The sequence below is a fragment of the Cebus imitator genome, unplaced genomic scaffold (genome assembly GCF_001604975.1).
Source record: "Cebus imitator isolate Cc_AM_T3 unplaced genomic scaffold, Cebus_imitator-1.0 Scaffold467, whole genome shotgun sequence".
Lineage (NCBI taxonomy): Eukaryota > Metazoa > Chordata > Mammalia > Primates > Cebidae > Cebus > Cebus imitator.
In genome coordinates this window covers 1,111,035-1,133,424 of record NW_016107782.1, presented here as the reverse complement: position 1 = coordinate 1,133,424, position 22,390 = coordinate 1,111,035, and the positions used below count along the sequence as shown (strand labels likewise).

Sequence of the window (22,390 nt, the reverse complement as noted above, 5' to 3'; positions counted from 1 at the left end):
TCCTTCTCCATCCAGTTTTGTTCCCTTGCTGGTGAGGAGCTGTGATCCCTTGGAGGAGGGGAGACATCCTGTTTTTTGGTGATTTCTGCCTTTTTGCTCTGGTTCCTTCCCATCTTTGTGGATTTATCTGCCTTTGGTCTTTGAAGTTGGTGACTTTCTCATGGAGTCTTTGAGTGGATGTCCTTTCTGTTGATGTTGAAGCTATTTCTTTCTGTCTTTTAGTTTTCCTCTAACAGTCAGGCCCCTCTGCTGCAGGACTGCTAGAGGTCCCCTCCAGACCCTGCTTGCCTGGGAATCACCTGCAGGGGCTGCAGAACAGCAAAGATTGCTGCCTGTTCCTTCCTCTGGTGGCTTCATCCAAGAAGGGTACCTGTCAGATGTCAGCCAGAGCTCTTCTGTATGAGGTGTCTCTTAGGATATTTGGGGATCAGGGAGCCTCTTGAGGAGGCAGTCTGTCCCTTATCAGAGCTCAAGTGCTGTGCTGGGAGCTCCATTGCTCTCTTCAGAGCTGCTGGTCAGGGAGGTTTAAGTCTGCTGAAGTGGAACTCACAACCGCCACTTTTCCCTGGTACTCTGTCCTGGGAAGGTAGGGCTTTATTTATAAGTCCCTGATGCACTGCTGTCTTTTTTAGAGATGCCCTGCCCAGCAAGAAGGGAGTCTTGACAGTCTGCCTGCAGAGGTGTTGCTGAGCTGATGCAGGCTGTGCCCAGCTGCTGTGTAAACTTTCTGGCAACTTTGTTTACACAGGCAAGGTTAGAAACACCTCAGTAATGACAGGTGCCTCTCTCCCCACCAAGCTCAAACATCCCAGGTCGAGCTCAGACTGCTGTGCTGGCTGTGAGAATTTCAAGCCAGTGAGTCTTAGCTAGCTGGTCTTTGTGAGGATGGGACCTACCGAGCCAGATCACTTGACTCCCTGCCTTCACCCCCCTTTTTTTCAGGGGAAGGAGTGGTTCTGTTTTGCTGGCATTCCAGGCTCTGGCTAAAATGGCCATTCAGTTTTGTGCTGGAAACCCAGGACACTGGTGTTATAGGCACCTGTGAGAATCTCCTGGTCTGAGGGTTATAAAGATTGTGGGAAAAGCACAGTATCTGAGCCGGAGTGCCGCTGTGTTCGGAAGAGTACCTAATGGCTTTACTTCGCTAGGAGGGGAGTTCTCTGGCCTCTTTCACTTTCCTGTTGAGGTAATGCTCCACCCTGCTTTGGTTTGCCCTCCTTGGGCTACACCCACCCACTGTCTAAGCAGTTTCATTCAGATGAACCTGGTACCTCAGTTGGAAATGCAGAGACCACTCGCCTTCTGCATTGCTCTCACTGGGAATTGTGCTCTGGAGCTGTTCCTATCTGGCCGGCCATCTTGGTGGAAGTTCTGTGTTTTTTTTTTTTTCTTGATGTATCACATTTACTGATTTGCTTATCCTGTGTTTCTTTAATATCAGTATTTTGAAAATTGTTTCAGGCATTTCAGATATTTCTTCTTCACTGGAATCTGTTGAAAGAGAATTGTTGGGTTCCTTTGGAGGTGTCATGTTTCTTTGTTTCTTCATGTTTCTTTTGTGCTTATATTGATGTCTGCACATCTATTCTTACAGTTGCTTCTTCCAATTTTATGGGTTGGTTTTGTAGGAAGCCTTTTCCTATAAATGTATCTGTAGTATCGATTGGGTAAGGCACTTTGGCTTTGAAACCAGGGTGGGTGCAGTAGTGTAGTCTCCTTAGGATTTCTTTAGCTATAATCAGCATCAGTGGTGTCTGTGAGTTCTTCAGTTGCTTAGGCTATGGTTGAGGTTTTGCTCAGCATAGGGATACCAGGTGGGTCAGTCCTTGGTCTCCATATGGCATATGTGAGCATCAGTGGTAGTGAGTCCAGGCAGGCTGATCCTTAGGCCTCCAGGTGGCTTATTCAGGTGCCAGCAGTCACAGTGGTGGGCCCAGTGAGTACCAATTTGTCTACTGCATCAGGGTTTTAGTTCTCAGAGGAGGCAAACTCTTCTCCTGGCTTTTCAGGTCCCAGCTTCCCTTGACTGTGGCTCCTGAAAGATCACAGGCTTTGCTATCCTGGCTGCAGTGTCAAAATTATAGAGAACAAGGGGAAACCTACCCCTTGCCCTCTGAAGATTCACTGAAAAATCAACTTTATTAGGAAAGGGAGAGTTGGGGAATGTAGACAATTCTTTTGTGGGACAGTAAATAATTATTAGGGAGAATTAATTCCTCTCCTCCCCACCATTTATTAAGGTATAACTGATTATTAAAAATTACATGTGTTTATTCTGTGTGTGATGTTTTGATATATGTATACACTATGAAATTAATAAAACAAGCTAGTTAACATATTCATGCTACATATACTTATCATTTTTTGTCATGAGAACATTAAGGTCTACTCTCAGCAATTTTCAAGTACACAGTACATTATTATTAACTACAGTTGCCATGCCTAACTATAGTCGCCATGCCATAGAGTAGATCTCCAGAACTTATTCATCCTGTCTACCTGAGATGTTTTACTTTTTGATCAACATCTCCCCATTCCCCCCCATCCCATCCAACCCCAGTTCTTGGTAACCATCATTCTACTCTCTCATTCTATGAGTTCAGTGTTTTTTAGTTTCCACATTTAAGTGATATCATGAAGTATTTGTCTTTTTGTATCTGGTTTAGTCACTTAGAATAATGTCCTCCAGAGTTATTTATGTTTTTGAAAATGACAGGATTTCCTTTTTTGAAAACCTGAATATCATTCCACTCTGTAGATATACATTACTTTTTTAACGCATTCAGTTTTCACTGGACTCTTGGGTTGTTTCCATATTTTGGCTATTGTGAATAATGCTACAATGAACATGGGAGTGTAGATATCTCTTTGACATACTGACTTCACATCCTTTGGATATGTACCTAGTAGTGAGATCACTGGATCATATGGTAGTTCTATTTTCAACTTTTTAAAGAAGGCTTTATACTGTTTTTTCAGTGACCATACCAATATACATTCTCACCAAGACTGTACAAGACTGTTTCTCTTTCTCCACACCTTCTCCAATTCCTATCTTTTGTCTTTTTGGAAATAGCCATTTTAACAGATGTAAGGTGATATCTCATGGTAATTTTAATTTGTATTTCCCTGATGATTAGTGAGTGATGTTGAGCATTTTTTAATATACCTATTGTCACTCAGTATGTCTTCTCATGAGCAATGTTTATTCAGGTCATTTGCATACTTTAAAGATTGTGGGGTTTTTTGTTATTGAGTTGTTTGAATTCTTTACATATTCTGTATATTAACTCCTTCTCAGCCATATAGTTGGAAAATATTTTCTCTCAACATGTAGGTTTCATAATACTGATTGTTTCCTTTGCTGTTGAGTTCAGTTTGCTAGTATATTGTTGAGAATTTCCCCCTCTATGTTAATCAGGTATATTAGCCTATAATTTTCATCTCTTGCAGTGTTTTTGGCTGGCTTTGGTATCAAGTTAATGCTGGCCTTGTGAAAAGTTTGGAAGTGTTCCCTTCTCTTAATTGTTTTAAAAAGAGTTTGAGAAGGATTTGTGTTAATTTTTCTTTAAATACGTATACAGTTCAGCAGTGAAACCATCAGGTTCTGCATTTTTCTTTGTTGGGAGGATTTTGATTACTAATTTATCTCTGTACCCAAGCTTCAGATTGGTCTGCTCATATTTTCTATTTCTTCATGATTCCATCTTCGTAGGTTGTATGTTTGTTGGAATTTATCAATTTCTTCCAGTTATCCAATTTGTGGTGTATAATTGTTCATAATATTCTTTTATTATCTTTTTATTTCTGTGGTATCAGTCAGATGTAATGTCTCCTCTTTCACTTATAACTTTAGTTATTTGAGCCTTCTTTCCTTTTTTCTTGATCTAGCTAAAGGTTGGCTAACTTATTTATCTCTTTTAAAAATCAACCTTTAGGTGACCCAGGAATTCTATTATTCATATAGACTTGCAATTACTTCTTCATTCTTTAACCACCCTCCCTTCCTCATGTGTTTTTTGAGATCACAGGACACTCTGATACCTGGGCCTTTCTGGGTTCTGATGTTGGTTGGTATTTGCCTCTATTAGCATTTGGATTCTGTTTTATTTTCTTTTACAAGGCCATTCATATCTCTATTTATTTCTTTTCTTCCAAATGCTTATCCACGTCTTGTCCAAGCTCTCCTATTCTCCTGGTCTAAAAATCTTTGAAATGTTTTCTTATTTTACTGTCTTTTGAGTCCATTTGGGAGCAGTAAAAGAGATATATACATGTATTCAACCCATTATGTTTATCCAAGCCTATTATTATTATTTCTTGGTTTCTATCTTTATTTAAAAATATAATTTTGACATCATTACAGAATAAGTAAGTTTGTTATGTTTTATTGCTTTAGTATTTGATTTCAGATTGTGGTAGGCAGAACACTAAGATGGTAAATAAGATTCCTATCACCTTGTGTACACACCCTGGGTAGTCCCCTCCCTTTGAGTGTAGGCAGGAGCTGTGAACATAATGGATGCCACTCCCATGGTTAGGTTATGTTATATAGCAAAGGTGAAAGGTTTTGAAGTCCTTAGCCAGTTCACTTTGAGTTAATAAAAAAAATGAGATTATTCTGAGTAATCTTTACCTAATCAGATGAACCCTTAAAAGAGGATTTAGAAGTGAGAGAGATTTCAAGCAACAGAAATGTTGTCTTGCTGGCTTTGAAGGAACAAACAACCACATGAACTGCTTATGGAGGAGGCAATGTGGCAGGAACCTAAGGGTGACCTCTAGTAACTAGGAGTAACTCCCAACTGACAGTCAGCAACAAAAACAGTCTTCTGCCCTACAATCACACAGAACTAATTCTACCAAGAACGAATGACCCAAGCTTCAGATTAAATTGTACCTGTGACTAATATTTCAGCTTAGTAAGACACTGAGTTGCCAGCTAACCTGTACCTGGACATCTGATCTATGGAAACAGTGAGATAATAATTTGTGTTGTTTTAAGCCACTGCATTTGATAATTCATTATCCAGCAACAGAAAATGAATGCACAGGCCTGTCATGCTTCATATTCTATTACATTGAAGTCTATATATATATACGTGTATATATATATATATATATACACACACACACACACACACATATATATACATATATATATATACATATATATATATATATATATGTTTTCTTTCTGAGACTTGAATATGGCCTTGGGGTTGAGGGATTGTGTGTGTGTTTATGATTGGTTGTATATATTCTATTTCTTCATGTAAAATAATAAGATTGCTTTACTTTTACATGAATTTCTAAATTATGATAATAGTTTAAAGAATATTATTAATTAAATCTTTATCATTACCAGTTTGGGTGAGAGAAATTCATTTGGTAATAAAATAATATTAATATCAACAATAATATCAATAATTCCTAACACTAAATGCATGCTATATGGAAAGCACTGGGCAAAATGTTTTTTTATTTAATCCTACCAAGTATCATTATTATTATTATTTCCCTTTTACAGTTCAGGAAACAAAATCTTAAGGAAACTTCTAAAGGCCACATACTCTAGGAATGGCCACATACCCCAGAATTCTATCCCAGGTTGCCAAACTCCTCAGCTTGTACATTTAAGTTATAGGAAACTGCCCACAGGAATCTACAGAATGTTAACATTATTTTTATTATTATTTTTGAGCCAGGGTCTCACTCTGTTGCCCAAACTGGAATGCAGTAGCATGATCACTGCTCACTGTAGCCTAGAACTCCCGGGCTCAAATGATCCTTCCACCTCAGCCTCCCAAGTAGTTGGGACTACAGGCACGTGCCACCATGCCTGGATGATTTTTTATTTTTTCAAGAGATGGGGTCTTACTATGTTGCTAAGGCTGGTTTCAAACTCCTGGACTCAAGCAATTCTTCTACCTCAGCCTCCCCAAATTTTGAGATTACAGGGATGAGCCAGTGTGCCCAGCCAATGTCAGCATTATTGAAAATAAAACAATTGACTAGCATTCTTGCTTTTTATGTGTACGGTTTTGACTAGTCACATGCAGCTCTGCAGGCTTGTGTGATTTTGCTATAATGTAATTTCACGTCACTTAAATTTGGGAGAGTGGAATAACTGGTGAAGGATCCCAGCTGATGACCAGGAGGTTCTCAGATAATGGTTGCGTGTGCCCTGATGCTCATTAAGAAACCCAAGGGATCATTTGAGTTTGGATGTTTTCCTTTACATTGTGAGTGGAAATCACATGGTATTGTGAAGTAAATGTGTACACTTTTAATAGTATTTGGCAAGAAGGACCCAGGAATGTCTGAGGAAGCTAGGCATAAGGACCAAAAGTAGATGGAAAACAGGGCCACTTTATTATTGGATAAATCAGGCCAGAACCCCAATGATATAAATGAAAAGAGTTCTTGGCTTAGGTTTGAGGCCTAAATTGGACATCCTAATTCCCCTCAAGCCAGTATCCAAAGTTGGGATCTTATACCACCTATGCTTGGCTTCCTGGTAGAGGAACTTTCATTAGTGACCCGCAGGTTCAAGCATGTGTTCAGGAAGAGTGAGACTGCTGGGCCCCAAGGCAGCCTTGACTCAGTGAATATTCCTGCTGTAGAGAAGGAACAGGACCTAAAGATTCTCCAAGGGAAATGGCTACGTAATGTGCTGTTAATAAACATGTCTGATGGATTATCTTGGATTCTAACCAATCAGATTAGCTCTTTTTCCTCCCTTGGTGGTATCCAGAAAAGCATGAGGATTCTTCCTCTTACAATGGCAGTTATACATTTGGAGACTTAAGGAGTTTAAAAGGACCTCCCAAGATGAATCTATTCTTATTATTTATCAGACTGATATATGTCTGACTTTGATAAGCAGCTGAAGACATGTTATTTAAAGAATGGACAATCCATTCTTTGCTCTGCTTATGTTTGACTTTTTAAGTTCTAAGCCTGCAGGCATGGTGATATAAAGATAAGATGATGATTATATGGTAAAACAAAACCTAAAACAAAATCCCCTATGTACTCACCTGTATTCAGATGTGGAGCATGATCTTACTTCTAAGTTGAAGAAAAAAAATCACAAAAGAGTATGGAATTGAGAAACAGTTTTGTTTCTAGCAACTCTCTCCAGCCTGTTTATCTATGTTACACATCTATTGTGAGGCTGCCAATGTTGTCACCAACAGTCACATTCTATTAATTAAATTCTAAGGTGCAGAATGAGAAAGCTTTTGAAAACTATGATTAATTTTGAATTCCTTATAAACAACCAAATTCTGGCTTCCCCTTTATTACTTCTAAGTGAGAGTGCATTAAAAATATGTTAATATCTAGTTGCAAACTCAGGAGTAATTGCCCTGCCAGCCTTTTGAGATTAATTATAAATCCAGAGCTGTCATTACATTCTGACTGGTTTCTCTGGTCAAGAGTGGTCTGCCTCTGAACTAGTGCTTCATGCGCTCTTGACTGTGGTTTGAAAGATTTTGAAGTTCAGTTGAAAATCTGTGCTGCTACTTCCCTAGTGAGTTTATCTCCTTCCAGTTTATTTTGATGAGGGTCACATGGGGTGACCCTATTGGATTTAAGACCTCAGAGCCTATTAATTTCATTGTTTATATGCTCAAAGACAAAAATATTAAAAAATAGTTTAAGTAGAAAGAACTTTAGAGGCAGAATATAGTAGCAACTTTGAATAATTTATTCCACCAACAAAGCTATATTAATTCCTTCCAATGTGTCTAGCACTGTTTGTTATGGGCAGTGGGGACACAGGAGCAGACCAAATAACAGCCTATTTGATATGGTTTGGCTCTGTGTCCCCACTCAAACCTCATGTTAAATTGTAATTCCCCTTATTGGAGGAAGTGATTGGATCATTGGGGCAGATTTCCCACTTGCTATTGTTGTGATAGTGAGTGAGTTTTCATGGGATTTTGTTGTTTGAAAGTATGTAGCACCCTCCCCGTCTTCACTCTTTCTCTCTCCTTCTGGCCATGTCAAGATGTGCTTGCTTCCCTTTCATCTTCTGCCATGATTGTAAGTTTCCTGAGACCTCCACAGTCATGATTCCTGTACAGTCTGTGGAAACATGAGCCAATTAAACTTATTTTCTTTATAAATTACCCAGTCTCAGGAAGTTCTTTAAAGCAAGATGAGAATGGACTAATAGAGAAAATTGGTCCCAAGTAGTGGGATATTGCTATAAAGATACCTGAAAATGTGGAAGCAACTTTGGAACTGGGTAACGAGCAGAGGTTGGAACAGTTTGGAGGGCTCAGAAGAGAGAAAGATAAGGGAAAGTTTGGGACTTTGTAGATACTTGTTGAATGATTGTGACCAAAATGCTGATAATGATATAGACAGTGAAGTCCAGGGTGAGGTGGTCTCAAACAGAGATGAGGAACTTATTGGGAAATGGAGTAAAGTAAAATGCTATGTTTTAGCAAGCATAGCTAAACCTGCTTGGGCCTTAGAATTATGGTGGGAGGCAAAGGCACTTCTTACATGGTGACAGCAAGAGAAAATGAGGAATATGTGAAAGTAGAAACCCCTGATAAAACCATCAGATTTTTGTGAGACTTACTCACTACCAAAAGAACAGTATGGAGAAAACTGCCCCCATGATTCAAATTATTTCCCATCAGGTCCCTCCCACGCCTGTGGGTATTATGGGAGTGCAATTCAAGATTAAAACTTGGTTGGGGCACAGCACCAAACCAAGGCACAATGAGGAGGCTGGTGGGACTGGAACAGAGGGAGTAAGGAAAAGGGTATTAGGAGATTAACTCAGAGAGGGAATGTCAGGTTGGAAGATGTTACACTCTGGTAAGGACTTCTGTATTGGTCCATTCTCACATTGCTATAAAGAACTACCTGAGACTGGGTAATTTATAAAGAAAAGAGGTTTAATTGACTCACAGTTCAGCAGGCTGAAAAGGAAGCATGGTTGGGGAGGACTCCGGAAACTTACAATCACGGCAGAAGGCAAAGGGGAAGCAGATACATCTTACATGGCTGGAAGAGGAAGAGAGCAAAGGGGGAGGTGCTACACACCTTTATACAACCAGATCTCATGAGAACTCACTCACTATCATGAGAACAGCAAGGGGGATATCCACCCCCATGATCCAATCACCTCCCACCAGCAACCCCACAGACACTGGGGATTACAATTTGACTCAAGATTTGGATGGGGACACAAATCCAAACCATTTCAACTTCATATTTTAGGAGGTTAGAAGGGGAGCCTCCATAGAGTGTTTTAGTTTCCTATTGTTATGGTAACAAATTACCACAAAGTTACTGGCTTAGGAAAATACAAATTAATTATCTTGTAGTTCTGGAGGTCAGATATCCAAAATGAGTCTTGCAAAGTATATTAATTTTCTAGAGCTGCCATGAAGAACAAATTGGGTGGCTTAAAAATAAAAAACTTATTGTCTCCCAGTTCTGGAAGCTAAAATCTGTGATCAAGGTGTCAGCAGGATTGGTGTGAAGAATAATCTGTTTTATGCCTTTTCACTAGCTTCTAGTGGTTTGCTGGCAATCTTTGGCATACCTTCGTTTGTAGAAATATCACCACAATCTCTGCTTTCACCTTCACATGATGTCCTCCCTCTGTTCATGTCTGTGTCCAATTTTCCCTTCTCTATAAGGACACTGGTCATATTAAATTAGGGCCTGCCCTAATGACCTCATTTTAACTTGGTTATCTCTATTAAAGACCCTATCTCCAGATAAGATCACATTCTAAGGTACTTGGGGTTAAAACTCAAACATACATATATATATTATATATATATATATAATATATATAAAATTATATATAATAAAATATACATATAAAATATATATAATATATATTATATATATAAAATATATATAATATATATTATATATATGTATTTTTTTTTGAGGGGACACAATTCAATTTATAACACATGGGGTTAAAATCAAGGTGATGTTAAGACTGTATTCCTTCCGGATACTCTAGGAGAGAATCTTGACCTTGCCACCCCTAGAGCCTCCATTCCTGGGCTCATGGCTCCTCTCAGTAATGACACCACTCCCACCTCTCCTTCCTTTGGCTCATCTTCTCTAACTCTCACTCTCTTGCCTCCCTCATATAAGAACCTTTGTTATTATACCTGGAAAATCAAAGATAATCTCTCACCTTAAGATGCTTAACTTAGTCACATCTGCAAAGACTCTTTTACCACATGAGGCAACATATTTGCAGGTTCTAGGATCACAGGTTAGGGATTAGGAGATCAGGACATCTTTGAGGGATCATTATTCTGCCCACTTCAGAGGGTTTTGAGCAGAGGAGTGATATAATCTGCATTGCATTTTAGAAGAATCTCTGTACCTGATGGGTGGAGGAGAACGTTAAAGCCAGAGACCTGGTAGAAGGCTGTAGCAGTGGTTCTGGTGGAGGAAGATGGTGGCCTGGACCAGAGTGGTCGGGGTGGAAGTGCAGAGAAGTTGTCAGATTCTGGGTGTATTGTGAAGATTGATTTGCCCATGGACTGCATGAGACAGGTAAGATAATAGCAAATAACTCCTTATTGTTTCTTTTTCAGAATAACAGTAACTCTTATTTGTTTACTACCTTACATTTTTTTGACATGGTTTATACATTTATTTTCTCATTTGAATTCCCTGTAACCTTTTTATATATAATTATTTCTATATTTAATTTACATAGGAGGGACTGGAAGATCAGAGAGGTGATTTCTTCCAGTGATTTTATTTTTAGTTGTTTTGAGCAAAGTTTTTTTTGTTTAATTATCTTGAAATATGCTTGATGGGTTTTAAGCACAGAAATTGCTAGGTAATTTTATATTGGTGATAAAGGGAAACAGGTGTTCTCTGATGCCACCTTTGTTTTATAAATAAGTTCACAAATTCCAAAGCCAGAGGTAGTTCCATATTTAGTTTAGTAAGGATTAAATGAGTTAATATATACAAAGAGTTTAGAACATTGTCTGGTACATGTAAGCCCTAATATAATAATCCTGTCAGTTATTATTTAGTATTTAGAATCAGTACTTCTAAAAGATATTTGAAATGGCTATTTTAAAAAGGCAAAACAAAGAAAAAAATAAAGGAAAAATTTGTATTGTGTGTACCTAGAATAAGTCAGTTGCTGCAGTTAAATGTTTTAGTTCTGAGCATCTAGACGGCTTTGTCAAAAACAAAAACACCGTTATGTAATATAGTTCTTGTTGATTTGTAATTGAAATCAGATTAGGTCATCTAAAGAAACAGAACTTTTTATGGAATTCTAATCAAAATTTAATGTGCAGATCCTTTTACAAAGGGGCTTTGAAACAATTTTTTGGACTTTGTTTGTTTTTCTTAGCAAATATATCCTATCAGATGGACTTTCTTAAGTCTTAAAGAAGGCCATTCAGGCATGACATTAAATCTTAATGCAATGAAGTCCTGTATGCAAGTGCTAAACCTACATATTCTAGGTGTTTATTTTTTGTAAGTGTCCATTTTCCTTCCTGTTGCCAGAGTGACTTTTAAAAATGCAAACATGCTCATGTTTCTCCCCTGCTTAAAATTCTTCCCTGACTCTTCATTGCTCACAGTGGTGGTCTCAAGCTTATTTTTAGTCATGGAACCATTTCTTCAAATTAGAGCTTACGCAGAAATTCAATATGTAAACCAGATATTAGCTGAGTTGCTCTGGATGAAGTACAGGTAAGGACTTGGCATCTTCGTTTCCAGCTTCATCTACCTCTCTCCCTGTGCACCTTGTTCCAGCCTCCAACCATCAGGATATAATCAGAACCCCTCCGTGTGGCCTAAACAACTGCCTTTCTACCCATAAATTGCCACACTGGCTGCACTTAGTTTGAACTTAGATGAGAATCTAACTTATGAACCAAACTGGGACATTTTTGAAAATAAGTTGTTAAAAAATTAGAATTATATAAGTTTTGAAATAATTTACTTATTGTTCAACAAACTGGTTTTATGTTATTCTTAGGCACATAAAACAGTTCTGTTAAAACTGTTTTAAAAGGTCATTCTAAAAATATTAAAGCAAAAATTAAAAAAAAGCAAAAATAAAAACAGAAAAATTAAAAAATTATTAAAGCAGATATACTGATTGAATATTTTAACAAACACAAGTATACTAATTATTTTTCAAGCATATCGCTGTATTTCACTTAGTTTCTTAGTTGGGTCTGTCTCTGAGACTATAACACTGCTGCTCTTCCTCCCCCTTCTCCTCTTTCTCTTTTCTTTCCTTTGAGTAAATAATGCCTTTTCCCCAATATGGTTCTAAGATGTTAATAAAATTGTCTCTAATCTTCAAAATATAATTTTATGATACATAAATGGGAAATTTTTGATATATTTACTTCTCTCTGAAAATTATATTTTTAATGAGAATATATTCTCTCTGTGAGTACTAAGGTAATCAGTAAGCTCACAACAAATGCACGAAATAGATTATTCTCAATTCTCTTTTAAAATATATTAAAGTGAGTAAACATTTTAGCCTAGATATTTTTGTTTCAATCCAGAATACTTTTGTTTGACAGGCACTTTTTTTTAAAAGTTGTACTTTAGGTTCTGGGGTACATGCGCAAATCATGCAGGATTGTTGCATAGGTACATACATGGCAAGGTGGCTTGCTGCCTTCATCCCCCCATCTCCTCTATCTGGTATTTCTCCCCTTGTTATCCCTCCCCACCCACCCCCCTCCCCGCTATCCCTCCCGTAGCCCCCCTCCCAACCGACTGCAGTGTGTGATGCTCCCCTCCCTGTGACCACATGTTCACTTCAATAAGACAAATCTTGCAGATGAAGGTTTCTCAGGGCCAGGCTGCTAACTAGTCCTAGCTAGTGCTAGGCTGTGAGCTGGCATGCACTCTGTGCCTACCCAGTGGCTTCTGGAGTGGGTTTGAGGCACCCACCAGTGAGCTTCAGTGTTGTCCTCCTAGGAACTCGTTCCTGTGAGAGCAGAACCTCTTCTAGAGCAGAAGGTGGATCCTAAAACAGACAAGCAGGAAAGGGCTGCTTGAAAAAAAAGATGTGAAAACTGGAAAAGGTTAGCCAAGAGTTCATTCTTGTTGCAGCTTTTATTACCCTTGTGAGGTTCTTGGATAAAGCAAGCCAGAGGCCTCAGGTGGAGCTCTCCTTGGAGGAGAGTGAGTGGAAAGCTCTGCTTCTCAAGAGTGGTCCCTGTACAAGCAGCAAGAGCACGTGATTGACTGGGACGCCATCAGGGCTATGCTGGAAGCCCAGCAGGAGGCTCTACCGGAGCTGCCCCTCAGTCTCCCGAGTTCCCCACTGAGGCTATCAGGTGAGACCACAGCATGTTCCCCTTTGAGAGAGACGGTCCATATTATGCACTACAGGTCTCTAACTACCAGCCCCCTAAAGGCAGGTACAATGACATCACCAAGGTGTACACACAGGTAGAGCTCAAGAGAGAGTTGCAGCACCCGACCTTGGAACACGATGCCCCAAGAGTCAGAATGACGAGGGTTCAAGTCAGGTTTCCACAGAATTAGGCATGCTGTTAATAAATACGTGTTTAATTTAAAAAGAAAAAAAGAAAAGGAAAAAGAAGGTTGTCTTTATGATTGTTTAGAACATTTCACCAAATTTAGGTTTGGCAAAAGAGTAGACTTCTCAACTCTATTCCATTCTATTCTCTATTCTGGAACAGAATATCAATGTATCTGATTAAATATAGGATCTCCATCAAAAGATTTTTCAAGTTGAAATATTCCAAAGTGCAGTTATGGAATTTCAAAATTAAATCCTGTATACTGTTTAAATTTTTATTGTTGACATTTGTTCACATCCTTGTTTTTGTACAAATTTCATTTGCTCTTCTGTAAGTTTTGTTTTCAATAGCCTTAATTCTCTAAAAAGCTTTGCAAGCTAAAGGTTTTTGTTCTTCCATTTGTTGAATGCTTTGATTTAAAATTTCAATACTTGTTAATAAAATGTGATCAAAATTTAGAAAATTCGTTTACAAGAGTTGTAGACCACTTATGTTGACTTGAAAGTAAGTTATTCGAAGAATCAAACATTTCAATTAAAGCTTCATGATATGGTTTGGATTTGTGTTCCCGTCAAAATCTCATGTTGAATTGGAGGAGGGGACTAGTGGGAGGTGACTGCATCCTGGGGGTGGGTTTCCCCTTGTTGTTCTCACGTTCGTGAGTTCTCATGAGATCTGATCGTTTAAAGCATGTGGCACGTCCCTCTTCTTTTTCTCTCTTGATTTGTTAGGGTAAGATGTGCTTGTTTTCCCTTCATCATCTGCGATGATTTTAAGCTCCTTGAGGCCTTCCAGCCTCATGCTTCCTGTATAGCCTGTGGAACTGTGAGTCAATTAAACCTCTTTCTTCATAAATTACCCAGTCTCAGGTAGTTTTTTATAGCAGTGTGGGAACAGATTAATATATTTCAATTAAAGATTTATTCTTGATGGGTCCAAAACATTGGCTGATGGGGAAATGGGGCTTTTAGAACACCAGATACATGTTAGGAGGAGAGGGAGGAAAGTAAGGGAGCATGTCTTATTCCCTTCTGAACTGGTAAGGCAGCCATCATCTTAGCTGTCCATAGTGCTGTGGGCCACTGGAAAACAGTTGTTTCTTAATGTCTTGGCCATCAGGAATGGTCATCCATCTGGCAAACATTTTCAGTGTGCCTACCATATGTTAGATACAGCTTGGGGTGCTGGGGCTGCAGAGTCAAACTCTTAATCTTTTCTCAGAATGAACCTATGACAGGTGAGAGGAAAAAACCATTTTACCAGCATATGATGGGCATTGTGATGGAGCTATAAACAGGGTCTTGTAGGATCATAAAAGCAAGGAAATGCAGACTGCTTGGACAAGACAAGCAAAGGCAGCTCCTAAGCCGAAGTTTGAGGACAAGTAGGCCTTACCCAGCCTGTCAAAAGACAGGCACTGGGCAAAAAAGCAAGCATCTATGTAGCATGCTGACTGAGGACGCCTAGCATATTTAGGGAAACTTTCAAGTAGCTCTGTATACTGGAAGCTGAGTTTGTGTTGGGAGTGTGGAAAGTGAGAAATTTGCCTAAAATCAACTCATCAGAGACTGGTGAATGCTACAGGGAAAGGATTAGTGGCAATTCAGATACATTTCTGAAACTTTTGAATTTCATAAAGATGACCTCTCAGTGATAATCAATTTTATACCAACAACTCTGTTTACTTTTGTATAGCCTTACTGATAAGTTAGAACATGGCTATCTCATTGAGATGACAGATTACAGGAGACAGTTGCTCAATTGATAGCATGAGTCTATCTTGGTCAAGCATCTTAGCACTTGACACAAATTTATCATTTAACACCAACAGTACAAATCTTCATCTGGCAAATAGCTCAAAGATCAACAGGAAGCTGCCTAAAACTACAGGAATGTCCAACCAAGCAAGGTTCCACAGTGAGGGAGGAAGTGGAATGAAGGGGAGGAGATGGCTGACTTGAAACAGTGCAAGAGTTTGGGTGTGGGCCAGTGAGGCATTTCAGTTTTCTGGATAGTTACGAAAACTGAGCTTATGACTCCAAATGTGGGTTCAAAGGGAGAGTGGGATGCTGAAATGTTGTTTTTACTATTGTGTAGGCGGGGTTCCTGCCTCAAGAAGAGGTTTGGCAGTAACAAAGTTTAACTCTCCTCCTGGCCATCACTCTGGAAAGTGTTCCCACGACATGGCTGACTTAAAAAGTAAGTATCATATCACATGAGCAGTGTTGAAAAGAGGCAGAGCTGAGGGGAAGAGGGAAGCTTCTGTGTACACATCAACTTTACTCTTTGACCACTGTACCTTTCCTTTCAGTTTGTGGGTAGCTTAGGAAACCAAAGTCAGACAACATAGTTGGCTTTTGGGGGATAAGAATTGTGTCGTTTGGATGTTTCTTGTAGTGCTTTTATAGGATATCCCCTCAAAAGAAGCTGAACACATTAAAAAAAGAAAGTCTGGCACATTTCAATGCTGTGTTCAAACCTTCTGTTTTCCAAAAGAGGCCATCAGGTATCAGCAGCAAATCAATTTTGTGGGTTATAAAAGGAAGGTGACTTGGAGCTCTAAAATCTTAAATTCTCTGTTCCATGTCCTATGTTTTATAAATAAGCATAATTGGTGTTCAGAAAAGAAATCTGCAATCTCAGCCTACTTCAGGATGTTGGTGAGATGACTAAGCTTTAAATGCCTTAAAAGTCAGGATGTTTGAGCAGAAGGGGGCAAAATGTCTAGACAGAACAGATGGTTTAAACTGCCTGGTGATGTTTAGTCGGAATTGACCTTAGCAGTTTTTCCTCCTGGGTGAATAGCTTGTGATTTGTGAGTGTGAAGTGGTTAGACTGAAATGCTTTCTACTCTGAAGTTGTATGACTTTTTTTTTCATTTATTGAATAAAGATATTGATGGAAAAGACATAATTATCAAGATAAAAGTGTGTTTTAAAATAATACTTTTAAGTATTTGACTGTATTCCTTTGTCATTATGCAAACCAAACCTTGAGAAACAAAGATTGATAAGATCTTGTGTAGAGAAAGTCAAATATTCCAGTTCATTTGGCTTTGTGCCATGTGTCTAAGTAACTCCAACAAGATAGTCTGAGAAATAAGAGTTAATCTGGGAACATTCTGAGTCTTGTGTTTAATGTTTTAAAACCCTTAGAACTCTTTTGCCAAATTCTGAGACTTAAAATGCAAAGATAAGGATGATTATTTTCAATGCCAAGTGTGGAAATTATTTTTATAGTATCCCTCTGTGTTCCTGCAGTGCTATTGACTCTTGCAAAATGGGATCTCATCTCTCTTTACTAATGAGAACTCAAATCTTCCCTGGGGATTGGCAACTTTAAAGGCTCATTACTCATAGGTTTGATGTTATCTTTTCCTTGCAAATAACTGACGCTAGAGTCCTGAACATTTGCCTTTTAGCTTTTCTGTTTGCCCAACATTATGCTAATTCATCTGAAATGGAATTGTCAGTGGCTTCAGAATGTCTTTACCTTTCTTGAAAAATTGAAGTAATTTATCTTCACTGGAAGCTGTAAAATCTAAGCACCCCCCTTTTTTTTTTTTTTTTTTTTTTTTTTTTTTTTTTTTTTTTTTTTTTTTTTTTTTTTTTTTTTTTTTTTTTTTTTTTTTGGTCTTTTCTTCCAGGAGGTGGCGATAGAACATCATAAATATTAAAGTACAAAATGCAAGTGTTTTGTCCCTCAAGCCTCCCACTGTAGACTTTAACGACCAGCATGAGCCACTATTCAAGATTTGAGGCTTGGGTGAGCTCTCTCGTAATATTTGACTTCCAAGTCATATCTAAAGAGAGAGCAGAAGTACTTTCAACTCCACTGATCATTTGTTTTTCCACTTAGCTTCTCATTTTCTGAGTTTGTGCTGCTGAGCGCAGGAATGTTAAATAGGTTGGCCTCCAGTTGACGGGTGCTGAGATTTACCAGTGCTGTTGTAGGTTGGGCTTTTGAACCTAGAATTATTGCTTTTGCTGTAAACCAACATGGCTGCCATGCTGTTTTCTAGACATATGAGGATACTACAGACTCTATTCGAGACTAATTTTTAAAATAGCCCCTGGTATTCCCCAACTCTTTATGTTTAGCATTGTGTACAGTATTCTTCATGTTGGCATTTGGCAGGTTTTCCTCCTTTTAAGGCGAAGTTAAAAAAATTTTTTTAAAGGACATTTGTCAACAAACAATTTCACGGGAGCTTGGCTGGTGAATGGGAATTTGGTATCCTGCTTATGCACCTGCCGGTTGATTTCTGATTTCTTTATTAGGGGAGAGAGTTATTCCGAGGTTTATCATCAACAACTGTTTAATCCTAATAGGATTCGCTTTTAGAGTGATTTAATTTGAAAATATCTGCTGTTTGATTACCTTGAATATTTTCTTAAAACAAAAAGTTCCTGGTTTAGCAAGCAAAACTGGGATAGGTATGCGAAAGAGAATCCAGCGGACAGTTGAGCATAAGCAGCTAGAAGAGGAAAATGAATACATAGAGAAAGGAAGCTTGTAAAACTAAGGGTGGGAACTTTCCATGGAACAGCACTGAATAATTTTTTATTCAAGGAAACTTTAACTATATTGCAGTACGTCGCAATTGAAAATTGGAAAAGATAAGTGCTTTAGTGCAGTAGTTTTGCAAGGGTTCTTTTTCTAACATGAAGGTTTTTTTTTAATTGATTTCTGTTAAAGTACATCTAGGTGGTCAACAAGTGCTTATTTAATTCATTCCTAACACAAACATTTTTGAGTTCCTACTATTCACTGGATGGAAATCCTAATAAGTTTGGGTATGCAAATACAGAGGAGACACAGTCCTGCTATCTCAAGACAGTGCTCTCTAACAGGTGGAGATAGACTAGCAATTATCGGTAAGTAATGCTTTCTAAAAACACGTAGGTTTTTCAGATTTTGGTAATCAGAGCATGAAAGAAAGTCATCAAGGCCAGCTCTATGCAAGGCTGCAAAGCTGGGGAAAGTATCAAAACAGCAGATTTTCTGGTTTTAAGTTCTAGCTTATCATTCATTAACTGTGTGCCCACGGGGAAATTGCTTCAACTCTCCAAACTTCAGTTTCTCATGTTAAATGGGAATAATAGTACTTGGTGGTGAGTCTGTTGTTGGGATTTAATGAAATAACGTAAGTAAAGTATTCAGTATGGCACTCATTTGAGACTCAATAAGTGGTAACCACTGTGATAATTTCTGCTGGTCTCCCTGCAGCTGGCTTCCTTTCGCTGCCCAGAGCTTGGCGCCTTGTGCTTGCTTGTTGCTGCTATTCTAGAGGAACACTCCTCCTGCCTCTTCAGCAATACATGGATGCTGTGATGCTTCCTTTAGGTCTGCCATCTCCAGGGAATGGGGTTCTATTTCTAGAACTTACTTCAGGCTCCTGATTTCTGCATGATCCAGTTAGATAACCCAATAGACTAGCCTGTGCCAATTAGGTCAGCGCTAACCTTCACCTTTACCTTGTTGAAGGAGGGCTGCTGAGACAGCCTGTCAGTGTGCGCCCTCCGGCATTCTGGCTTTTCTTCCTGAGGAGGGCTGCCTGTGGTCCTGTAAGAGTTGTGTTTCTGGTTCCAATGGCTGGACAGTCCAGGTATTCATCAAAAAGTGTCTATGAAGGGACTCTTCATTTCTAGATGTTGGGTGGACAGTGGTGGACAAAACAGACACTGGTGTCACATGGAGCTTGGAGAAAAATGGAGACATAGACATTACACAGACAGACACACAGGGAAAAATATTTACAAATTTGGTAAGTACCACAAAGGAAGTGGTATGAGGAAGAATTAGGAGTCTGATTTAGATCAAGAAAGTGCATTAATTTGCTAGGGCTGCTGTAACAAAGTGCCACGAGCTATGTGACTTGAACATCAGAAATTTACTGCCTCAGAGCTCTGAAGACTAGATATCTGAGATCAAGATGTTGGCAGGCTTAGTTCCTTCTGAGGTCTGTGAAGAAGAATCTGTTCTATGCCTCCCTCCTAGCGTCTGGGGGTTTGCTGCTAGTCTCTGGCGTTCTGTGCTTTTTGCTACACCATCCCAATCTCTGCCTTCATCTTCACATTGTCTGCTCCTTGGTGTGCATGTCTGACTTCAATTTTCCCCTTTTTATAAGGACTCCAGTCCTGTTGGACTAGAGGCCCATCCTACTCCAGGAAGACCTCATCTAATTAGATCTACAGCAACCCTATTGCCAAACAAGTTTACATTCTGAAGTATTGGGGATTAGGACTTGAATTATGTGGTTATGCAATTCAAACCCCTACAGTCAACAGGGAAGAGCTCTCCAGGGCAGAAAAGAAAGAAAGACATTTTAGTGGTAGCAGTGTCTCTTGGGGCTCTACAATCATTCAGTATAAACAGCTGTTGCTTAGCCCTGTGTGAAGCTGGCCTCGTCACAATAGCTTTGGCTGGGAATGGAGACAGAAAAACTCACATGGATTGTGTTTGTATATCTTGTTACTCATCTGATACTACATTTGAAAGTGCAAATTCAGTCTCCCACACAAGAGATGGGGCAGGAGGCTTTTTTATTTCTTGTGCTTTGACATTAATGTGATGATCACTCTAGTTATACTTCTGGGTCACAGGGCAGGGGATGGAAATTTGGATAGTGTGAAAGATTTATACAATCATCTCACATGTCAGAGCTGCATGGAAGTTTTAGATACTGAAAAAGTATCATCTGTGTTTTCATCCATCCATCCATTCATCCATCCTTTGCTATATGTGGGCACTCTGGTAGCTACTGGCAATACAATCAGGTGATAGAAAAAATATTTAACTGGCACCATGGCTCATGCCTGTAATCCCAGCACTTTGAAAGGATGAGGCAGGTGGATCACAAGGTCAGAAGTTTGAGACCAGCCTGACCAACATGGTGAAACCCCATCTTTACTAAAAATACAAAAATTAGCCAGGCGAGGTGGATCATGCCTGTAATCTGAGCTACTCAGGAGGCTGAGGCAGGAGAATTGCTTGAACCTGGGAGGTGGAGGTTGCAGTGAGCTGGGATCACGCCACTGCACTCCAGAGTAATAGAGCAAGACTCCCATCTCCAGGAAAAAAAAAGAAAAGAAAAGAAAAGAAAAAAAATATATTTAACTACTCCTGATGTCAGGGCACTGGCCAAAACTAATAACGTCAGTAAACAATTGGTATGGCCCCCTGCCACTGCACTAACTACCAGCCACATGTACAATACTTAATAACCAGCAATTGTCCTAGGTCTCACGAAGCTGGCAGCTGGCTAATAGAAATATGCATACACCTGTGTAATTTAAAGTTGTTTTTTTTTTTTTTCCCTAGAGTATGGGGTTTCATTTTGTTACCCAGGCTGGAGTGCAATGGTATGATCATGGCTTACTGAAACCTCAAATTCCTGGGCTCAAGGAATCCTCTCACCTCAGCCTCCTGAGTAGCTGAGACTACAGTGTGCACCACCATACCTTGCTATTTTTCAAAATTGTTTTTTATAGCGATGTGGTTTTACTGTGTTGCCCAGGCTGGTCTCGAACTCCTGGCCTTAAGCAATCCTCCAGTACTGGCCTCTGAAGTGCTGAGATTACAGGCATGAGCCACTGCACCTAGCCAATTAAAATTTTTTTTTTAATAGCTATGTTAAAATGTAAGAAGAGACCACTGAATTTAACAATATATTTTATTTACCCCAATTTATCATTTCAACATGCAATGAATATAAAAATCATTAATGCAATATACCACATTCTTTTTTAATACTAAGTCTTTAAAATCTGGTATGTATTCTAACGCATTTACAGCACATCTTAATGGACAAACCACATTTCCAGGGCTCAATATTCACGTGTGGCTGGCACCTACCATATTGGATAGCACAGGCCTCAAGGATAAATAAAGATCAGAGATCTAGCTCTCACTTTGTTAGAAAGAGAAGAGACCTACATAGAATAAATGTCCTTTGAGGGGCATTTGAAAGAGATGTAGCAGGGGGATCATGGAGTGAGAGAAGTATATTAAAACATTAAATGAATATATTTTTCATTTCACTTTCCTCCAACTTGAAATCATGTTTTCTTGCAGCCTTTCTGTCAGTATGAGTCCCAGAAACGTGGTGAGCATAAATAACAATTTGGGAGAAGAAAATAATCTGAGGCAAGGCCCTGAAAAGTAAGATAAAGAAATAAAAGAAGATTCTTCTAATATGAAGAAGAAAAGGATAGACAGAAGGGAGGGAGCAAGAGAGAGAGATGTCAGTGTCCTTGCTTTCTCTGACTCTCTTAGGGTTGAACTGTGATAACAGGCGGGGTCTAGAAATGTGTGTGAGCATGAGGGAATGTAATGAAATTGGTAGTAGTGGCCCACTTCCATAAAGCATATGAAAGGGCACGAGACTATGCAACCCCAATATACGCCTCTTTGGCATGAGATATTTTGAACTAAAGCCATTGAGAACCAGCAGATGTAGGGAGAACTCTCAAAACAAGGCACAGTTTTCTTTTTGTAAAGGAAAGGTTGTTAAAATGTGCACACTGAATGAAGAGACTCCCCAAACAGGCTTTGTGTGAGCAAAATGACTATTTACACGGGTGCAGGTGGGCTGAGACTGAAAAGGGAGTCCACAGAGGGTGGTGGGTTAGGAGTTGTTTTTATAGGTTGGGACAAGTGGTCAGTTAAAGGTGGTAATCTATTTTAGGGAGGGAAAGGGCATCACGGGATGCATGGTCACAAGGGTAGGGGTTATCTATTACAAATAGGCATGATCATAAGGGTGGGTGTTATCGGTTGCAAGCAGAGGGGAGTGTGCAGTAAATTACATAGTTACAGGGGTGGGGTTCTTGAGA

General features: G+C 39.1%; 2 long non-coding RNA genes across 2 annotated transcripts; one reads left to right on the top strand and one right to left on the bottom strand.

The window, feature by feature from the left end:
- Nucleotides 1-445: 445 nt before the first annotated feature.
- LOC108291796 lies at nt 446-13,582 on the bottom strand. The gene is made up of 3 exons (XR_001820047.2): nt 13,501-13,582; nt 9,450-9,456; nt 446-458 (listed from the first exon to the last, which is right to left on the bottom strand). It is a non-coding gene; the product is annotated as an uncharacterized LOC108291796 (long non-coding RNA).
- LOC108291797 lies at nt 12,834-20,818 on the top strand. The gene is made up of 3 exons (XR_001820048.2): nt 12,834-13,475; nt 18,659-18,664; nt 20,807-20,818. It is a non-coding gene; the product is annotated as an uncharacterized LOC108291797 (long non-coding RNA).
- The last annotated feature ends 1,572 nt before the right edge of the window (nt 20,819-22,390 follow it).